The sequence below is a fragment of the Mercenaria mercenaria genome, chromosome 6 (genome assembly GCF_021730395.1).
Source record: "Mercenaria mercenaria strain notata chromosome 6, MADL_Memer_1, whole genome shotgun sequence".
Lineage (NCBI taxonomy): Eukaryota > Metazoa > Mollusca > Bivalvia > Venerida > Veneridae > Mercenaria > Mercenaria mercenaria.
Genome location: NC_069366.1, coordinates 65,434,913 through 65,454,304, shown reverse-complemented (window position 1 = coordinate 65,454,304; position 19,392 = coordinate 65,434,913). Strand labels below are relative to the sequence as shown.

Genomic DNA, 19,392 nt, shown 5'->3' with positions numbered 1-19,392 from the left:
CATTTTTGTATCCATACAGGTTTTATAATGATCTTTAGGTTCCATACTTAACACTTGCTCATGCATATACAACTGATTTGGATTTTTTCACCTTTTATATCAATGTATGTATCCCTCTGCAAAAGGGACGTTATTGTTCTTAATGGCCTCCCTGACATATGGTAATGATCCAAAAGGAAATATTGTCATCTGCCAAGATTTGCGATTATATCGACAGAGTTTAGCACAATTTAAAGCTTTTTTTTACCTACACATAATCAAAACAGCAAGACTTTTTAAACAGGGTTCAAAGTTTAGTTGAAAAATCATGTTCATTTCAAAGTGACCTAAAGGTGTAACAACCCAATCAAATTCAAAGATATATTTTGTGTCGTCCCTTTAAGCTGTGCTGTTTAAAACCTGCAGTACCACGAATGGAGTCGCTACATTTTGTCATGTATAAGCTTATCTGCACATATGGTAAACTGTCACACAATACCGAGAAATACCCAATGCCGATTCTATTTTGGTTTCTTGTGACATAATATATCTTTCAACACCAGCTTCTAAACCATTTCTACGATAAAGTACAAGTCTAACTGAATCATATGAGCTGCAGTCCAAAGGTAAAACATATAAAATGTGTTATTTTTTTGGTTGCAAAATTTTGTCAGTTTGATAAAATCTGTAAAACGATTGATCGATGCAATCACTAACACCAGTGACATGACTGTGTGTCTGCATTTGCTCTTCATAAACATTTTTTTTTAACAATATTGTCCGAACTTTTATATAACTCCCCATAGTTGATGTCATATATACTGTTTATAATATAAGTAACATGTCTCCATGAAGCATTCAACTTCTTGTCAGATTTTCCCATTACTTAATTATTATCAAAAGCTATCATACAGTCAACATTTAGGAAATGTAATGACGTTAAGTGTTCTGAGACAGTTGTTGGATAACTGAGAGAAGGACCTAATTTTGCTTTCAGATTTATGACAAATTTACTCTGTGCAGCTTCATACTGAATTAGGTTCCAAATTCCTTTGTAAGTTTGTATCTCCATAACCACTGATTTAAATGGATTGGAACTTCACACACTTGCTCACTGTACAGGTTTTGTAAATTTTGCGTTTTTTACAAAATTATGTCTATTTTTCAACTTTGATAGGATTTTTTTGCTTAGGTTTTTACCTCAGAGTGCTCTAGTTTAAAACAGGTTAATAACCAATGCACAAACAGACTGAAATGTCAATGGCTTTTGTATGCTATGTTTCATTGTTCATACAAAATGAATGACTGGTCTATAAGTTCTCAAAATGCAAATAATGATTTCACTTCTTACATTAGAAAAACATACTCAGTATGATGGCAATAGACCCGTACTAATGGCTTTAAGGTAAAATTTACATTTCTACATCATTTGAAAAGGAAACTCTATTATAAAATCAGCCAGTTATTTAAAGAACAGCAGTTCGGATCTGAGAAAATTATGGTAAATTGTATATAAGCTGCAACTATACAACTTGATCACAGCATTTGCAATGTATGTAATTCTGATATGACAGTGATCTTTATATCAGTAGTTATATCGCTATTACTTATATTTGCCCATGATACCAAGACTCTGTTTGTGTTTCTATGCTGCTGTTGTTGAGTATTGTTCATCTTTGCAAATTCTATACAATGGCATCAACGACTTTGTATATTTCACTTGTATACGTTTCTCCGTATTCCAATACTTCCGGCATTGCTAATATTTCAGACAGAATAAATGAAATGGGTTACAGATTTTTTTAAGCAAAATTATATCCAGCACTTTTGGAAGCCATTTACCTTTCCCAAACGGGAAATTGCATTTCTAATTCGGGAAATGCATATTTTGCACTAACTCTAAGTAGAAGTGCCAACTTTCGAAGACAATAAAAAGATAACAAAATCATTAAAACAAATTCTGAACGGTAGAATTTTAGAACTACATTTCTTCTGTACAATGGTACCATCAATATTTCTGTAACTTGAAAATCCTTATGCACTGATCAGTTTTTCTGACCCTATTAAAAAACTGTGATTTTGTTTCCCGAACGGGAAAAAATGTCTTAATATAGTAACAAAAAAGGGGAAGTCCCGATTTCCGGATTGGGAAGTTTCCCCCACTGTATTGTCTAAATATAGATTTATTTTCTTGTTACCTTTACTCTCCATGAACATGTTAAAGAATACACCAAACTGTTCATAATAAGCAGAAGAAACTTTTAAGATATTCCCTTCCGGACAACACATTTTGTCTTATATCACATGTGCTTTGACTGTTAGATATCAAACTTCTTTTTCAAAAGTATTTTGTCATTACTTCTATTATCATTGTGCTTCTAACATATTTGTCCAGGTACTCCAGGGGTTGAAAGTGTTACAAACCATGTACATATAAAATGCAAACATTGCAAAATGAAAGTGAAAGTAGAGCTGTCAAATTGACAAAAACTAAACTGCAGTATTTCAACAAATATAAACCTGGTGTACATATAAAAATGCAAACATTGCAAAATGAAAGTGAAAGTAAAGCTGTCAAATTGACAAAAACTGAAGTATTTCAACAAATATAAGAGTAAACTATTTTTTATTTCCCGGTGTACCTTGATAATTATGTAAGACACATAACAAGAACAAACTTAGAGAAAAAAATATGTTTGAAAAAGAAGTTTGATATTGTATACAAAATATAATGCAGACAGTCGAAGTACATGTTTTGTAAGACTAAATACCTATTACCAAACAAGGTGACCTCTATAGAAAGTATTTTCTATTTATTCTGAACAACTCCGTATATAAATATTATGGGTCTGCCAGGTATAATTTCCAAAATGAACCTTGAAGGTACAACGAAAACGGTCCGCAACAGGGAAGTCACAGACATGAGGCATATCACCATCCCAGACCCGAAACAACCGCATACACGGGTAAAACAGCGCAAAGACTTGGTGGTGAGGTTTTTACACGTGATGGTAGCAATAACTGTAGTTGTTGCGGTAAGTGCCAGTTACCCTTAGTGCTGATACTCGTTACCTTCAGTGCATGTGTGAAATATGTCATAATTGGTGTCGGAGATTGTTGCCTTTGGTGTCACTGACAAAGTTATCTTTAGTGCAGGTTGCTTTGGGTGTCAAAAATTGTTACTCTTAGTGCATGGTGTTACCTTTAGTGCAGATGTTACCGTTATGGTTGTTACATGATAACTTCATGTACAGGGATGTTTCTGTTAGCTTTGGTCTCATTTCTGTTTTCACCTAGAATGGCAAGTCAATCTGGAACATAGTGTCTCCACCCACACCCCTCCTAACACACACACACACACACACACACACACACAAATCATGCAGTTGTTGCATTTGTTGTCATTGCTGACATTACTGTTAAATAAAAGTCGGTATACCATGAAAATAACTCGACTCGTCAGTAATTGAATTAAAGATCGTGAGATCAAACCCACACTATGTATTATCATACTCTATTCACCTGTTTTGTTGATGTTTTTACTAGCGCTGCGCATTTACATTCTTTTATTATTCCAGCTATCGGTAACTTAAACGGCATTGTAAAAGACTTGGTCTAAAGAGGCGGCCAAACTGGAATCGTGCTGTCGTTCAAGCAGCTATTTTGGTAAATATCTATATCAGTTCATTTTCACAAATTTTTAAATAGGAATTTACGTCTTGTTGCTTGAGATGCAAGGAACTGACTGATAATGATACACGAAATATGAATATTCCTGAGATAGCTGAAGAAGACCTTCTTTAGAGTTGGTATCCCATTGGTGTTCTGATAGAGATATAGCTCCAAATGTATGTGTTACGAGACAAGCAGCTCAGTACAAAACAAAAGATAGACCCAGAGTAATATGGCTCTATTCCTGTCAATTTTACGTCTGAGATACGAAACGTTTTGTATCACTATTACGTCTGAGATACGAAACGTTGAAATGTATCACATGTCAATAGGAATATAATGTACTGGCATATATAGCAACTTCGAGATATGCGATGACCTGAGACTAGCGCAATGAATAGATGTTGTTGTTAGTTTGTCTGGTCGATAAAGATTCTTGAAAGCTACAAGGTCGTTTGTTGGGCTTGTTTATTCCTCTTAGTAAGGTTTCTAGTTAGCTAGTAGTTACCATGTAGATAACTATTTAACCTGTTGACTGCCCTGGATGTTGACTGAAGGACTGACGATGATGATCGGGTTATATATAACGTCTGTCTAGGTTATTTTACCCTTTTGTATAGAAGCCAAAGTGTGCCCACATCTCTGATTGGTTAAATGTTGAAGCCAAATGGGCACATGTTGTGAGAGCATATTGCCAATGATTACCAAAATGATGCCAATTGAAATATCTATTCGCTGGCCAATGAGGTCCGAGGTGAACAAATACCGATTTGATTTTTGGCGCAAATTCGCTATCGTTATCCAAACTTGTGATAATCAGTACTAACACTGCAACTGTCCATTAAGATGGCATAGAGACCCGAGAAATTCTTTTTTAACCTGTATCCTTCAGGCTGAAGTTCAGGGTACAGGTTGAAATCTCGGTCGTCGGGCCATGGCTAGTAGGTTGCGAACAAAGTATGAAATAATGTTAGGGAGGTTTGTATTGCTGCTCTGTACCATGTAACACCGAAACATTGTGACTTAGTTATTGGAATTTTCAAATTTCTGCTTAACATACTTAACATGCTATATTTATATCTTAAATGCGCCAGAAGGTTGCATCAGTTTATTGTTTCACATTTGTTGTCAGTGAAACTCGTTATCTAGAACTCTAGCTATTTGTTTCCGTTAAAGTGTCTTTTGGAGTGATGTTACTAATGAGTGAAAGTACTAAATATTTTCTTATTATTTGTCATGAAAATTGTGATTGTGTTTTCATGTTACTGTTGGTTATACAGTGTGTCCCAGAATACATATCCACTTAAAAATAAATTACAGATAAGCATGATTGGTCTCAAATGAAAAGAAATGGATGTAAGTTTTACAGCTATACAAACAGAATTATATCATTAAGTATCACACTATCTGATGATGACGCAATTAATGAAACTATATTTATGTTCTGTTTTTTTTTTTTTTCAACCCCATTTTTCTTTCAACGTTTTCTTTAGTGAGTTTGTTTAGAATACATTACAAACTGTTCATTAATATATACGAAAAGAAAATCTTAGAATAAATTATGATACGTACTAGTACTTACTAATAGATAAACTACGTTAAACCTCAAAAGACAATACGTGAGATAAAGAATATAAGAAAAGGACCGGAATGCACTGTTTTAATAATGATTTCATCCATATTTATTACCATAATACTGTAAGTCTAAAAAGCCTTTCTTTTTTAACCAGTCATGCATACTAGTATTTGAAATTTATTTTAGCAAAGTTAATATCATTGTGAAGTGGAAATTTATTCTGGGACACCCACTACTAATATTTATGATATCGTTATTCAAAAATTTTAGATATACTAAGTGCAAAACTGTATAATTGTAATTACTATGCGATACATTATAGATGAATAAATATGTTTAAACCAAATATTTTAGACATAAGGTACTGCAATATCAAAACATCATAGATCCTGAAGGTGTTCAGGCCAGACTGTCGAACAGGCTTTCAAGAAGAGAATACTTTAACAGAGGTCCGAATTTTCTAATTCACATTGACGGTTACGACAAGATAAAGAAGTATGGGTTTGGAATCCACGGAGCCATTTGTGGGTATGAGTTTTTCAAGTCATTTCATTGTCAGTTAACTGTCATTGTTAGTCTATAACTTTGGCCGATATCTGTCTTTTTACAGCAAAATCCTTTAAGACCATCCTTGTATTAGGACCAATATGTTTTGATAACTGAAACATTTTCAGCCCAAATAAGAAATAAATTGAACCAGCTTACTGTTAAGGCCTTGTTTTGAGAAAGCAGATGTTGTCTTAATAGCGAGGATACACTTTGATCAAATGAATGTATTAAATGCTAATTGTTATCAATTTTTACATTTTATTATTTATATAACTGATAATTTTACATAAACTCTATGAACATTTTCCCCTTTTTATTGTTCAGTTGCTATAGATTTTGATCGTATGTCCGACAAATTGATTATTGAAATGGTGATGAAAACCTTTTAAAACCACCGTAATTGTAAACTTGTGAGTACTAGTTTAAACATTTTGAAGAATAACTGAAGTAATGGTGAAAATGCACGTTTTATGCATTTGTTTTCGAAAATTAAGCTTTTGTTTTGCAAATCTATCATTGAGCTACCTGCAATGATAATTCTAAATCTTTCAAAAACGTGCAGAAAAATATGTCGAGAAATATCCTCAATGTTTTCATGTAAACGCCAACGCAACTTTTACGCAAGTAGGACTCAAACTAAATACAGACAAGTTTTCATTGGTGATAATAGAGAGTTTGAGATTTCAAACTTCGCCTTCCCCTTCAACGTCTCTCATATATATTTTGGGTAAAACGTCACAGATATGCGTGTATTTTATTTATATCACACGTTGCTACTAAAGTTTTCATGTAATATCACGACAGCCTAAGACTTCTCTTTATTACTATGCGAAATAAAAAGCTTAGTTTCAGGATTTCTGCTTATTAAGTTATTTGTTATCCATATATATAATTAGACTAAATTTGATGCGAAACACTTCCAATAGGTATAAGAATAATGAAGTTTTGTATGGCTAATGATTTTAACTAAATACATTGAATTGAACCTGGAAGTATGAAGTTATCAATTGATTTTGAGAAACTTTGAGATTTTGTTCAAACTTTAACTTCTACGGCATATTTGTGTCCCCAGGCGGTATCGATTATACCAGATGGGCCTTTTTGTCGTATGAAGTGAAGTTTTGAACGTCCGAAGATGTGATATCACGAAAGTCGAAACTTCATTCTTTTTACATCTACTCTGTCCACATACTCGGCATCAAAGACTGAAATCTGGATTAAGGCACATGGCATGACAGTCATTTTACTTGAAAAATAAATAATTACGCGCGATTATCATTTGGTGGAACATTTTATTTTCACATCCAAATAAAATCAATCTGTTTCTGTCGGACACTTAATACGACAACTGCGTTTTAATTATAAACATAAAATGGTACTAGTAAGACGGAAAATTCTTCTGAAGTATCAGACAATTTCAGATCTATGATATCATGATGAGAGACGTTTCCTGTTAGCCGTATGGGATAACTCCATTCTTTAAATGCACGGAACCAGAACCTGGCAGAGGGACATTGTGGGTTAATTCCCCCTTTGATTCTTATATCCCCCCCCCCCCACACACACACACTGAAATGGGTGTGATCCCCTCTTTAATGTTGGTGTCCCTCTAACCAACTCTAACCAAAACTCCTGGATCCGCAGATGCTTTACTTATAAAATAGTGTATTAAAATCATATTCTAATATGGCTAACAATGCTTTAATCATCATAACGACGTCACGTCAATGTGGTATTTAGCGCCATGTACGCATCAAGAAATAGCGCTTTAAAATTTCATGAAATATTTTACTTAATAACATGTTTTAAACGAAATGTCACATTGCACAAAAATTTTGATTAATTTATAATCATGCTGAATTAGTTATTCGCTTTGCAGAATAATTCGCAATAATTTTCGCTCGAACTGAATTCTGCCGCATAAAGAACATATTAGAATCGAAATAATTTATAGCAAACAGTGCTTTATTATTAGGTTATTTAACATTGTTCTGTACAATACGGTGATATATTTGGACTCGTACCCAGCTGAGAAAACCATATTGGACGAGCCGCTAGGCGAGTTCAATATGGTTTTCTCAGCTGGGTACGAGTCCAAATATATCTCGTATTGTACAGTACAATGTTAAATAACCTTTTTATTCTATATCTATTTTATCATACTATAATAATAGTTTAAATTAAAAATGTTTCACTGAATATTGTATTCCTGCCTTTTCTAGTTTTTTCCCAGCTTGGTATGAGTGCAAATATATTTTATACAGAACAATGTTAGACCTTAAATAACCTTTTTATTCTATATTTATTTCACTTCATACGTAATATACGTAATTCATTGAATGTTGTTTTTTCTGCGTATCATCATTAAAAAAAGTATATGGTGCAACCTCCCTACAACAGCCATTTGGCGATTTGGGTGGTAATAATACTTGGCTGAGATATTATGCCCACAAACATTGTCAGCAAGTTTGGTGAAGATCGGATGAAAACTGTTCGACTTAAAAGAGCGGACAAGGCTAAATTCCCCGTTTTTCGAGTAATTCAATGACTATAATCAAAGAGTGCCTGGTACAATTTGGCTGGTTATCGAAATTGGCCGAGATGTAATGCCCACAAACATTATCAGCTAGTTTGGTGAAGAGTCGACGAAAACTGAATTATAGAGCAGACATGTTTTGGATGCTGACCGCCCGTCCGCTGCCATTCATAATCTTCTCCATTTTGTTTCTTAACCGTTAAACAAAAAATGCTGAGGTAGCTATTCAGATAGTCAGGGCTGATACCAATTTCTAGGTTTCGTCCGGAACGGCTTCTTTTAGCGACTTTTCAAATATTCCAACACCTGATGATCCTTTTTACTGTATTTCTAAGTTTTTGATTATTAACGAACGTTTTAATATCTAAATCAGATAGCATTGTTATCCCTTGAATCGTCTTTTGTGTGTTGTAAACAAACAAAAAAAACCGCAAATTAAATCCAGATTTCAAGACGCATAATCAAACTCTGTACACAGAGCGCCTACTTCATCCGATTTACATTCGAAACATTTTCACGCGTTTCGGGCTTTATCGTATGTTTAACATGGGACTGTTGAACCGTCCAAATACAGAAAATACAGGATTTTCTTGTACGCGCGTGCGTCCAAATACAGAAAATACAGGATTTTTGTACGCACGTGCATCCAAATACCGTAATATATTGTATGGTCACGTGTTGCAAATGAACGTTCGCGATTGGATAGATAAAATAGATATAGAATAATACTATTTATACACTCGGGCGGTTATACGTACCCAGCAGGCATACGACGTCGAATCGACGTTGGATATTGGTTGAATTTAGGTCGCGACGTCGTCGACCTAAATGCAACGTCGAAAAGACGTTGAAACCCCGACGTCTAACAGACGTCGGTAGCAGACGTCGAATTGACGTTGGATATTGGTTTGGTTTATGTCTGAATAAATAAAAATAACCAAAATATCCGACCTGTAACCGATGGAATGAGTAGTTTTTAGTATGCATTTAACAAACTAAATTGGTCTGGCGCAAGAATTTCATTTTGGCTCAATTTCAAACTATGATGTCAGATGATATACCTGGATCAAAACGGGAATATTAGTTACGAAATCTGACCCAGCGTTGAACTTTACACATGTAGCCCAGTTAGACACACGCAGAGATGTTTACACATTCTCATGGTAATATGATACATTCGCGAGAGTTTTGCAGACATTTAGAGCAACTGTATGGATTAATATTCAACACGATTTGTAGAAAGTAAGTATTTCAATATTTATTTCTTAATTATTTGACTTATCATATCAATTATTATCCGCCTTAGAAAATTCATACAATTCGTAAGAACAAGAAACTTTTAACTATAAAATAAAACTTATAAACATACTTGATAGAAGAGTTAACATTGAATATAATGTTTAAAATTTAAACTTTCAGAGTGCATTTGAAGTAACTGAACATTCACATCTTATATATTTCAGATGAAGTTTGCACTGATAATTGTGATGATTTTGAGAGATTCAACAATCAAAGCAGAAAGTTCTCCACTGACTACAACGAATTTATGTTGACCTTATTTATCATGACGATAGATGTCGATTGAAAAGAATTTTAATGTTACATTATAAATAAAATGATTCATAAAGATGAAATGATTAATGTTGTTTCTTGGAAAGAAAACCGATATTACAAATATCAAAAATATGACGTCTAAACAATGTCAGAAAACCGACGTTGAATCGACATCAGAAAACCGACGTTGAATCGACGTCAGACTTCGACGTCTAAAAAACTTACATTTTCAACCAAAATGCAACGTTGAATCGACGTCCGTATCCGACGTCGTATCAACGTCGTTACGACGGCGAATGCCCACTGGGTATAACCACCCATCGTGTACAAATAGTGATAAAGAATTGTTTTGCTATAAATTATTTCTTAATTGTGCTGTCTGAGAGTTTGGCATTATACAGAGTCATACAGAGTGTCATTATCACGTTGATATGATCATTATAGGTTATTAACTTTGTATGTGGATATATGCTCGAGTTCTGCAGCGGTAATATTGCGCGACTTTAGGAGCGCAATATTGTCCGCGAAAGAACGAGTGCATATATCCACATACAAAGTTGATAACCTTTTTATTACATATCCACTATCAAATGATTAATTTATATCTAAATTATCGTTCTGTCACGAAAGACAGGAAAAAATACGGAAAAAAATTCTCCGAAAACGCAATAAACAAATCAAACTGACGCGCATTAATATTTTCCGCGAAAATGACGTCAACTTGTTGTCGCAACGTGCGCGTGGATGCCATGGACGTCACGCGATTCTTTCCATTACAACGTTAAGAAAACATTCCACGTCCTATATTAGTCCAACTCATGACGTAATTATAACTTTCATTTCATTTCAGTCTGATAAATTACGTGGCAGTATCCAATAGGTCAGGTTAATCAAAGTGTAAAAGTAAACAAAATGTTGCATAAATTACAAAATAAACAAACACACAATAGCAACAAAAATCTAAAGAAACGAGATCCGCAATGGACGGACCGTCAGGGGAGGTAACTAGAGTCACGGATTGGGACTAGTCCGATAAGAAAACGTTCAACGTCATGATATGGAAAAATATTGCACGATCGAGGTCCACTGAAACCCAATGGAAAATAATTTTAGGTATGTAATAATCATTTTTATTTCCTCTCATGTATGATTTACAATCGTGCATTGTATACTGACTATACTGACAGAATTTTATATAAAACCTAAATGTTTGGAGCAACACTAACGAGTTTTTACATTGTTCACATTGTTTTATCGTGTGTTTTTTGTTGTTGTTGTTGTTGTTGTTGTTGTTTTTGGTTTTCTTGTGTTTTTTTTTTTTTTGGTAATCGCTCTAATATCCATGCGATGATTATATTTATTGAAATGTTTTTTATTTAATTTTCATTTTTTTCATTTTTAAAACCTCTTGTAAAATTCCTGCCCTTTCGGACAATTGGTATGAAAATGCACGAAAAAAAAAACGATCGTAATTACGGATAAATTGAATGGGCGGATTAAAAGAAGTAAGGTTCATTCTAATGTTTGAAATCTCAAGGAATTTTAATCGAACTTCAACTTCATACGTTAACTTCGCAAGAGACGTTGAAGGGGAAGGCAAAGGTTGAAATATCAAACTCTCTAATAATTAAATGTATTAGACTAGGCATATTAAATGTAATTAAATTAATATCGTAAATTGATTTCCTTAGAATCATAGATGCCAAACAAGTTCAAGTTTTCCATGAATAATTTTTTGTTTCCTGTGTCCTTACCTACCCTAAAATTTTGGCAATATTGTTTTTAACTTTTGAGATAAAAAATTGCAGAATTGCACTTTTTATGCTTTAAACATTATCAGTGATGTTAGAAATCAACTGCGTGACCCCCTTATTTGTATTTATTTTTTGACAACAAAATCTGAATAGTATCAATTAGTCCTAAAAAAATAATAATAAATAATTTCCGTTTGAGCATGTTACCAGACAGAAAGAATATTTAGGCCTTATAAAAATGGGTTCAATTTTGAAATACATGTAAATACCATAAACCGCAAGAAACTCATGTTTAGAATACACGTATGTCTGATACTTTTTTTATATAGTTCTACTCAGTTAATATCCTTTTTTCAGCTTTTCGAGACGGGTTCTTTGGCTGAAAGTTGCACGTTTCCAATAATAATCCGAATATCATTGCTACCTATTTTCTAGAGTTCGTAAAAGAAATAAAGAGGTGAGTAAGTTACTAATTACAATAGTAATGACCAATCATTTTCACTGTGATGTGGTGTAAGGTTATTTCTGTACTGTGCGCGGTTATTGCTTACTGCACGTATGTTATACATGTATGCACTGTCACACCCTTTATAGCTCCCTACAGATATATCTCCGCAGAGAGTTATATTCGGAGCACCGTTTCGTATATAGCTTCATTGCTAAAACAAGAGCTATAAACGGAACACCTGTAGCTTTGTTCCGCATATAGCTCCACGGTGTTTTTGTGTAATTGTTCTCCGAGGAGCTGTATCCGAAGGGAGCCATATAGGGTGTGACAATGCACAGCTTCTTGTGACAAGTACTGATGCCTAGTAAAAAGTAGTTCAACTTTGAAGATACCGGGTTTATCCCGTTAACAAATTTAAAGCGTATTTCTGACAATCATAGCATCTTTATTTGATTCCAAATCACATCCAAAGGATGTTCATGTGCTGCACAAAATAGTCCCATTTCATGAACACTGCGGATGAATTATCAATGAACAAGCAGTTCTTATTCAACCTGTATCCATTCACACTGACCATTTAGATTATATAAGATCTATCAATGATAAGGTATTCCAGCCCGTGGTTACATCACAAGCTGGGCCAGGCAGAGTTCGTCTTTGATATGAGGCATATTAAATTTGCATTTGTTTCTCATTCATGTATATTCATAGACTGGCATTTAAACAGAAAATAAATCTACCCCGCAACCATCAGACATTTCAAGGCTTTGATTTACTTTACAGATTCTACTAACTGTATTGTACTACCTCTGTGTGTTGAGATCAATGATCCCTAAGGACCAGAAAACTATACCAAAATCAAGCCTTGGATATCAGTGTAGGTTACTTGTACATTCCGCGTTATAAAGTATAGATATAGCCAATAGTTGTGAATTCTATTTAACGTTTATTATATAAGGGGTTCCACGGTGTATCAGGATGGATGCGGGTACGGAAAATGTTGTTGTGGAGGATATGCAAAAAGCATTCAGATGGTATCACGGTGACGATATGGCTGGTGAACGAAGTGTTATCGTTGGTAGCTCGCATACAAACCAGGTTAGTAAAAGTGTCAGAATGCAATACGTTATTGTTCTTTGAATTTGAGCTGCACGCGTCACAATACTTTTTACACCCTCTCCCCGGATCGAATGATCGGGGGCATATTGTTTTGGTTCTTTCCGCCAGTCCGTCTGTGTCACAAAATTTTCACATTGCTCATAAAATGAAAACGCTTCCACCTAGGGTATTCAAACTTCATATGTAGATGAGCCTTGTTGATCTCCACATCCGTCAACTGCCTTGACCCTTTACTAGGTTAAAGGTAAAGGTCACCGTGACCCCTGATAGTGAAACTTTAATCTGACCCATAAAACATAACTGTTTAACGAAAAGGTTGCTTGAGAGGGAATAGTGTTTTCCGGACACATCTTGTTCAATTTTGTTCATATAATATATCCTTGTCCAAATACTTGTAAGATCGCTACACAAACTGGTATAGCCCTTGTGGTTTTGGGCTCCCTTTAATGGAAAAATGAACAGAACTGCAACCACCTTGAAGCCGTGCGCGCATCGTAAGAGCCGACTTAATGGGCTTTAACAATTGAAATCTTGGAAACTGAAGATTCCAGCAGGCGGGTGGTTTTGATATCATGCCTTGCATTTGCACGGGTTCTTTTGAAATGCGTGAGATAAGCTAAAATAATTCCTGTGAAAAGAAACTTGTCAGGTACTTGAATAATTCAGCAACTAGTACTGGTAAACTGATTAGCGATATGCTGAAAGCGGCGTTAAGTTAAACCCCTTTCAAACCAGCAAACAAATAAATCGGTATAAACAGTGATTGAAAAGATTTGGCGACTCCATGTTTAAATTTGCATACACATTATTGTTTCCTTATTTTTAGAGGATAGAGTGTTGGTGGCGGCAGTTACATCAAAGATGCATAGCGGCATGGAAAGATAAATTTTGTCAAATGGAAGAGCAAGGGATTTTCTCAACAGCAGACGGTATTCATGTGTAAGTTATTGTTATAAGGTTGAAGATTAGTAGCTCCACTATTCAAAGAATAAGTTGGTCTATTGGATTGGCACATGCTTCGTCGTCGGAGTCCCGACTTTGTTAAGTTTTATATGTAAATTGGTTTGTTATTACTCACTAATGGGAATGGCTTGAAACTTCACACATTTGTTCATTGTGATGATCTAACATGCGGTGAACAGGTTCCATAACACTGTTATGCAGTTTTACAGAATTATGCTCCTTTTTCGACGTGTTTCTGTTGACAAGGCTGTTGAATAGTCAAGCGTTGCTGACCTCCGGCAGCTCTTGTTTTAAACATTGTCGGTTCCCATTGATTATTATCTTACCTATTTTAATATTAAATGTCTGCTTAGGGCAGTGGTGAAGTGGTTAGTTCTGAATCCGTGTTAGGTTCTACTCTTGTTCTGGGTGTATGTGATTTTGGTTGTTTTTACATATTCCAGAGCGATGGGTTTCTCTGAGCCATCCTGTTTCTCCCACTTCTTAAGACAACAGTCGCCTGTAATACCGGATGTGAACTTGCGCATCTTGAAATGTTTGTCCAGCCTAGCGGAATTATTTGCCCCTGAAATATTCATATTGAGCTCCTTCCTCAGACATATTTATTGTAATTACATTTATAGAATTCACGATATAAATGTTTGCATCTTCTGTATTTCTCTGGTCATGCTCTTTATTTTCATAGTTATATGTTCCTTAAATTGTCATAAATGACCGTTTCTTACTAAGGATGTCGAAACACAGAAGATCGATATAATATCGATACATGCCGTTTCAAATACATATCGACACACAAGTATGGCATGTGTGATACATAGGCTAACAGCATAATGTTCGAGTTATAATTTATCTATGTTCCAATGTTTTAGATAAAGAAAGTGTTGTCAAAAACGTGTCTTCCCCACAAATCGGCACTCACAATAATCTCTAGCAAGTCACTATGTACCTTGATTGTTACTTAGTACCTTAGATATTTGTTAACATATTCCTCAATTGCTCTATGTTGAAAGAATATGTGGTCGATGGACAGTCGACTGCGGTGGGTGCCACTGGATCCGAGCATGCTTAGAAAAAGGGTTTATGGAACAGAAAACTTATTTTGTAAATGTATGTTTTGATAGCCTTATGTCATATTCTGTGGACAATACATGGTCGCGCTGCAAAACAATTGCCAGTTTTACTTTTTGTATTACTTTTTCTCAGTTATAATTGTTATCGTGTTTGTTTCTTGTTGCAGAAGTTGCGTCAGATTCTGTTTTATGCAACTTATTCAACATGAATTGGACTTAATACGGGCAGAGTGGAATACACATTATATAAGGAGGCAGACACGGGAAGGAACACCTTGTGGAAAGCCAGACATTTTATATTTGTATCCAGAATTATATGGTAAACGAATTTTAATTATGGTCTTGCCACAATAAACCTTTTACTGGGTGAAAAGGGAACAAAAACGAACTTTTTAAATATTTATTCTGCTCTTGTAATTGTGGTGTAAAAATGTATACCCGTGTCAACACTGCAGGAATAGGTCAAGTTAGCTTAACAATGACCCAACAAAAGTTGCGTACATACAATAAGTATAGCAAGAAAAGTGAATGGACTGTGGAATAGATGCGACTTCATACGTCAATGATTTTGATAAAAACATGCAAAACAGATGTCAGTATTTAACTGCAACTAAAGTGGAGTTAGTTGTTCTATAAAAATCAACACGTCGGATGGGATTCGAAACCTTGATGGTCAGTTTGTTTTGGTCTTTCACATTGCCAACCATATTAAAATAACTCTAGCAACTGTTCCGTGTTCAACCGAAGTTGACCGCCTACCGTAAAGATTACCTTTCCCTAGAGATCGTAACGTATTATATTCTACTTCGTACCTCCGTATTGAAACTGAAATACATAGGTAAAATAAACTGAAATTGAAGGGAATGTCATGTTCGTTAAAATGGAACACTGACATTACTTATGTGCACAGAATTGTGACAGCAGAGTGAATGTAAATTATGCCACGTGATGGTCATGTGTTGAAAAACCTATTTACCGTTGTTGACCTTACTTTAATGCTAGTAACCTTTAATGCTATCCACCTATTTTTTTTCAACCGGACAGGAACTTATGACTACAAATTCCCAGTTGATGAGGCAGGCTGCGAGTGCCTGGGTGGTAACTGCGACGTTCCATCTAGCACTGAAATAGACGAAGAACTAGAAGGAAGATTTCTTCAAATGATGGAACTGGATGGAATGCGTATGCCGGATACATCAGCTGAAGCCATCGACTTGCTTACCTGGCTAATAAGCAAACTTGACTAACTGCTTGAGCAGAAATGACATTCCATTAAAGGCATTCGTTCTAAAGATTTACTGAGAGTGGGGCGGTTTCGTCGGTCTTGTCCTTTACTTAAAAGAAAAAATAAAGATGTTGATTTGTTATAAAGTTTTATAAATTCAATTCAATTCCTTGTGATTCATGAAGTATAAAGTCTCAACTTCCATGTTCTTTTTTATACGACAATTGGCATGTTCTCTCTAAGAAATCGTTGGAAATAGTGAAAGTTGAAAAGTATTCTGAGCAAGATCTGTTGTTGTGATTTCTGGCTAACTGTTTCTTTGAAGCAAACAGCGAAATAGGCCCAACATTAAAGTGACTTTTTGGTGCTACGTAGGAGCCTACAAAGCAAGCCTAGAAAAAAAGCAACAATTTGTGTATCATAGATCTGTAATCCCTTCAAAACAACCAATTAATAGTTTTGTAAATGATAGATGAAATCTATCAACAACTGGATCGCTCACCTGAGTAATATGAGCTACATGTTTCAAATGTCAAAATGATGATAAAATATTAAGAAAGTCAGTAGGTCACATTCATGCTCAATTAAATTCAGTTTTACAATTTGTGTGCAAAACGGAGTATGTCATAAACATTTCAAGGCTGTATCTTAAAAACAAGACAGAACATGCTCAATTAAACCGAGTCTGCAACATTTTCGTTTTTGTCATGTTGAGCGACCTATTCTATTAGATCTGTTATGGTTAAATTATCCAAATACTTAGAAATTTATTTGAATGCATTTGGTGAACATGTATTCTTGTGCTGCGTTTCTACCTTCTTACAATTAATAATACTTAATTATTACAGAAAATTTAGATTTTTACGAAGATATTGATTCAGTAATCGAAAAAATTATATTCAAATGGCAAATGCTTCCTTTTAAGTGATTTCAATAGTCGCGTTTCAAATGTAGAGGCTATCTGATATTTTATAGTACGACCAATATATACTCAGTTCCAAAAGAAAGTGTGCACTTTTTAAGATTAAATATTTCAAAAAATTCCCCGACGTTTATGTTTCATTTTTTCATACACTAACTCTCAGGTATAACTCAAAATCTAAATTGCACACCAATTTGTTTACGAACTGATTTACATTTTGGTACCAAACATTATAAGTTTTCATGATAATAACCAAAGAGTTATATTTTATACTTCTTTGAAATAACCGAGAAAAAATAACAGAAAACTAAGTGCACACTTTCTTTTGGAACTGAGTGTATAAATCACAAACCTGTCATCCTATGGTAATATACCGACACGAATTTCTCGTGATAAAGTCAATCCATGTTGTTTATTTTAGGTAACTCTACATTACATAATCACACCCTATAAACGACTGTATTCCCCCTCTTCCTCTTGCGAGTGATCAAAACAATAAACAGACACGCAAAAAGTAAGAATAGTCTTCAAATTCAGCATTTGGCTTTACGCTGTATGTGTATTTAAGTTAAACGATAAGTCTAACATAAATGTGTGTATATGGTGATATAATAGATGAAACTGACAGGTAATACTTATAAAATGTTGACTGATCACACTCATTGCATGAAAATTCACTCGACTAAGTCAGGAAACTGATGAATATCACGCCAAATTGATTTGTAATCCAATTATTCATGATGTTTTTTGTAATAAGTATGCATACTCCATAAATATATGTAAATAAAATGTTTCGTTTCTGTTGCGTTATTGAATGAAATTAATGTTTATCTAGTCGGTGAAAAAACATTTACTGTATGCCGACTTGCCAATTTTGATTTTTGATCTGAATGCGTATTTGCGAGTGATACTGTATTCCATCTTGCGAGTACAATAGGCGGTTTATGTCATTAAAAGGCGTAAAAAATATGCATACAAAATTGTTTCTTTTATAATGTCATGTAATGTCGAAATCCCCGTGCGATGCTTGTACTAATCCATTGGGATTAGGGTGGAGGGTCTGTGACTCACTATCCTACTTAATTAGATAGTTAATTGAATGCTTCAGGGTCGTTTACATGCACGTATTCAGTGTTGGTGTTACACAAATATACTATCATAAAATATGAATTAGAAACTGAATGTATACACAGGGTCCCTATTATGTCATGCAAGAAATTAACTGTCGATTCCCTATAGAAATCACACGAAGAAATGTTACCTTACGATTTCTAAATATCGATGAGATGAGAAAGGAGGGGACTATAGGCTGACCCCCGTCTGTCTGTCCGTCTGCAACAAAATAATCCTTTGATTTGAAAAAAAATATTTCAGCGAATGGACGTGTAAATAGAAAAAGATATTACGAAAACATTATCGGAAAAGTCGAATAAGTCCTTATTAGTAATTCAGAGTTTACTTCATGGTAAATCAGTTAACCAAATTCATAAGTAGTACAACTATTTTGTCTCGAATATCCGATCCCCCTTCCTCAATAATAACATAAACATGTTATCATTACAAATACCGTGCGCGAATAGTACAACCATTGTGTTTACTATTTGTCAAGATTTACCTTTATTTCTCATGTTAGAAATAATTTACATTTGATAGTGATAACGCACACTCGCCGGGAATCTGTCCTTGCGGATTTGGTCGTTGCTCAATCCACTTCCGTTGTTTTAGAAATGGCGTGAGTTGTACCTCGTCTTTGTTTCAGTATGATCGGCAAATTCCGACATTTATATAGAAAGCTGTGTGTTATTTGGTAAGTATAAATTTTGGTAAGTATAAATGTATGAGAAATGATTATCAAATCACAGCAGGTAGTTGTGGGTAGGCATTAGAGATATTGCCATATGTATGGCCGATGGAGAGTTAACAGGCTTTTCCTATAATTTTATCTGGTGACCTAGTTTTTGACCTCAAATGACTCATATTTAAACTTCACCTATAGATTATCAAGATTAATATTCTGACAAAGTT

The 19,392-nt window shown here is 34.6% G+C and overlaps 1 protein-coding gene across 3 annotated transcripts in view; it reads left to right on the top strand.

The window, feature by feature from the left end:
- Window positions 1–18,167, top strand: part of LOC123550025 (dehydrogenase/reductase SDR family member 4-like) — a 33,498-nt gene extending 15,331 nt beyond the window's left edge. Inside the window, exons 4-11 of one of the 3 annotated variants that reach the window (XR_008371416.1) lie at window positions 3,558–3,645; window positions 5,582–5,755; window positions 10,717–10,979; window positions 11,978–12,077; window positions 13,027–13,166; window positions 14,014–14,126; window positions 15,388–15,539; window positions 16,265–18,167. The gene's annotated coding sequence lies outside the window, so the exon portion shown is untranslated. Of the gene's footprint in view, window positions 1–3,557; window positions 3,646–5,581; window positions 5,756–10,716; window positions 10,980–11,977; window positions 12,078–12,851; window positions 13,167–14,013; window positions 14,127–15,387; window positions 15,540–16,264 lie in introns of all 3 variants that reach the window. The other 2 variants (XR_008371417.1, XR_008371418.1) reach the window with 2 other exon arrangements.
- The last annotated feature ends 1,225 nt before the right edge of the window (window positions 18,168–19,392 follow it).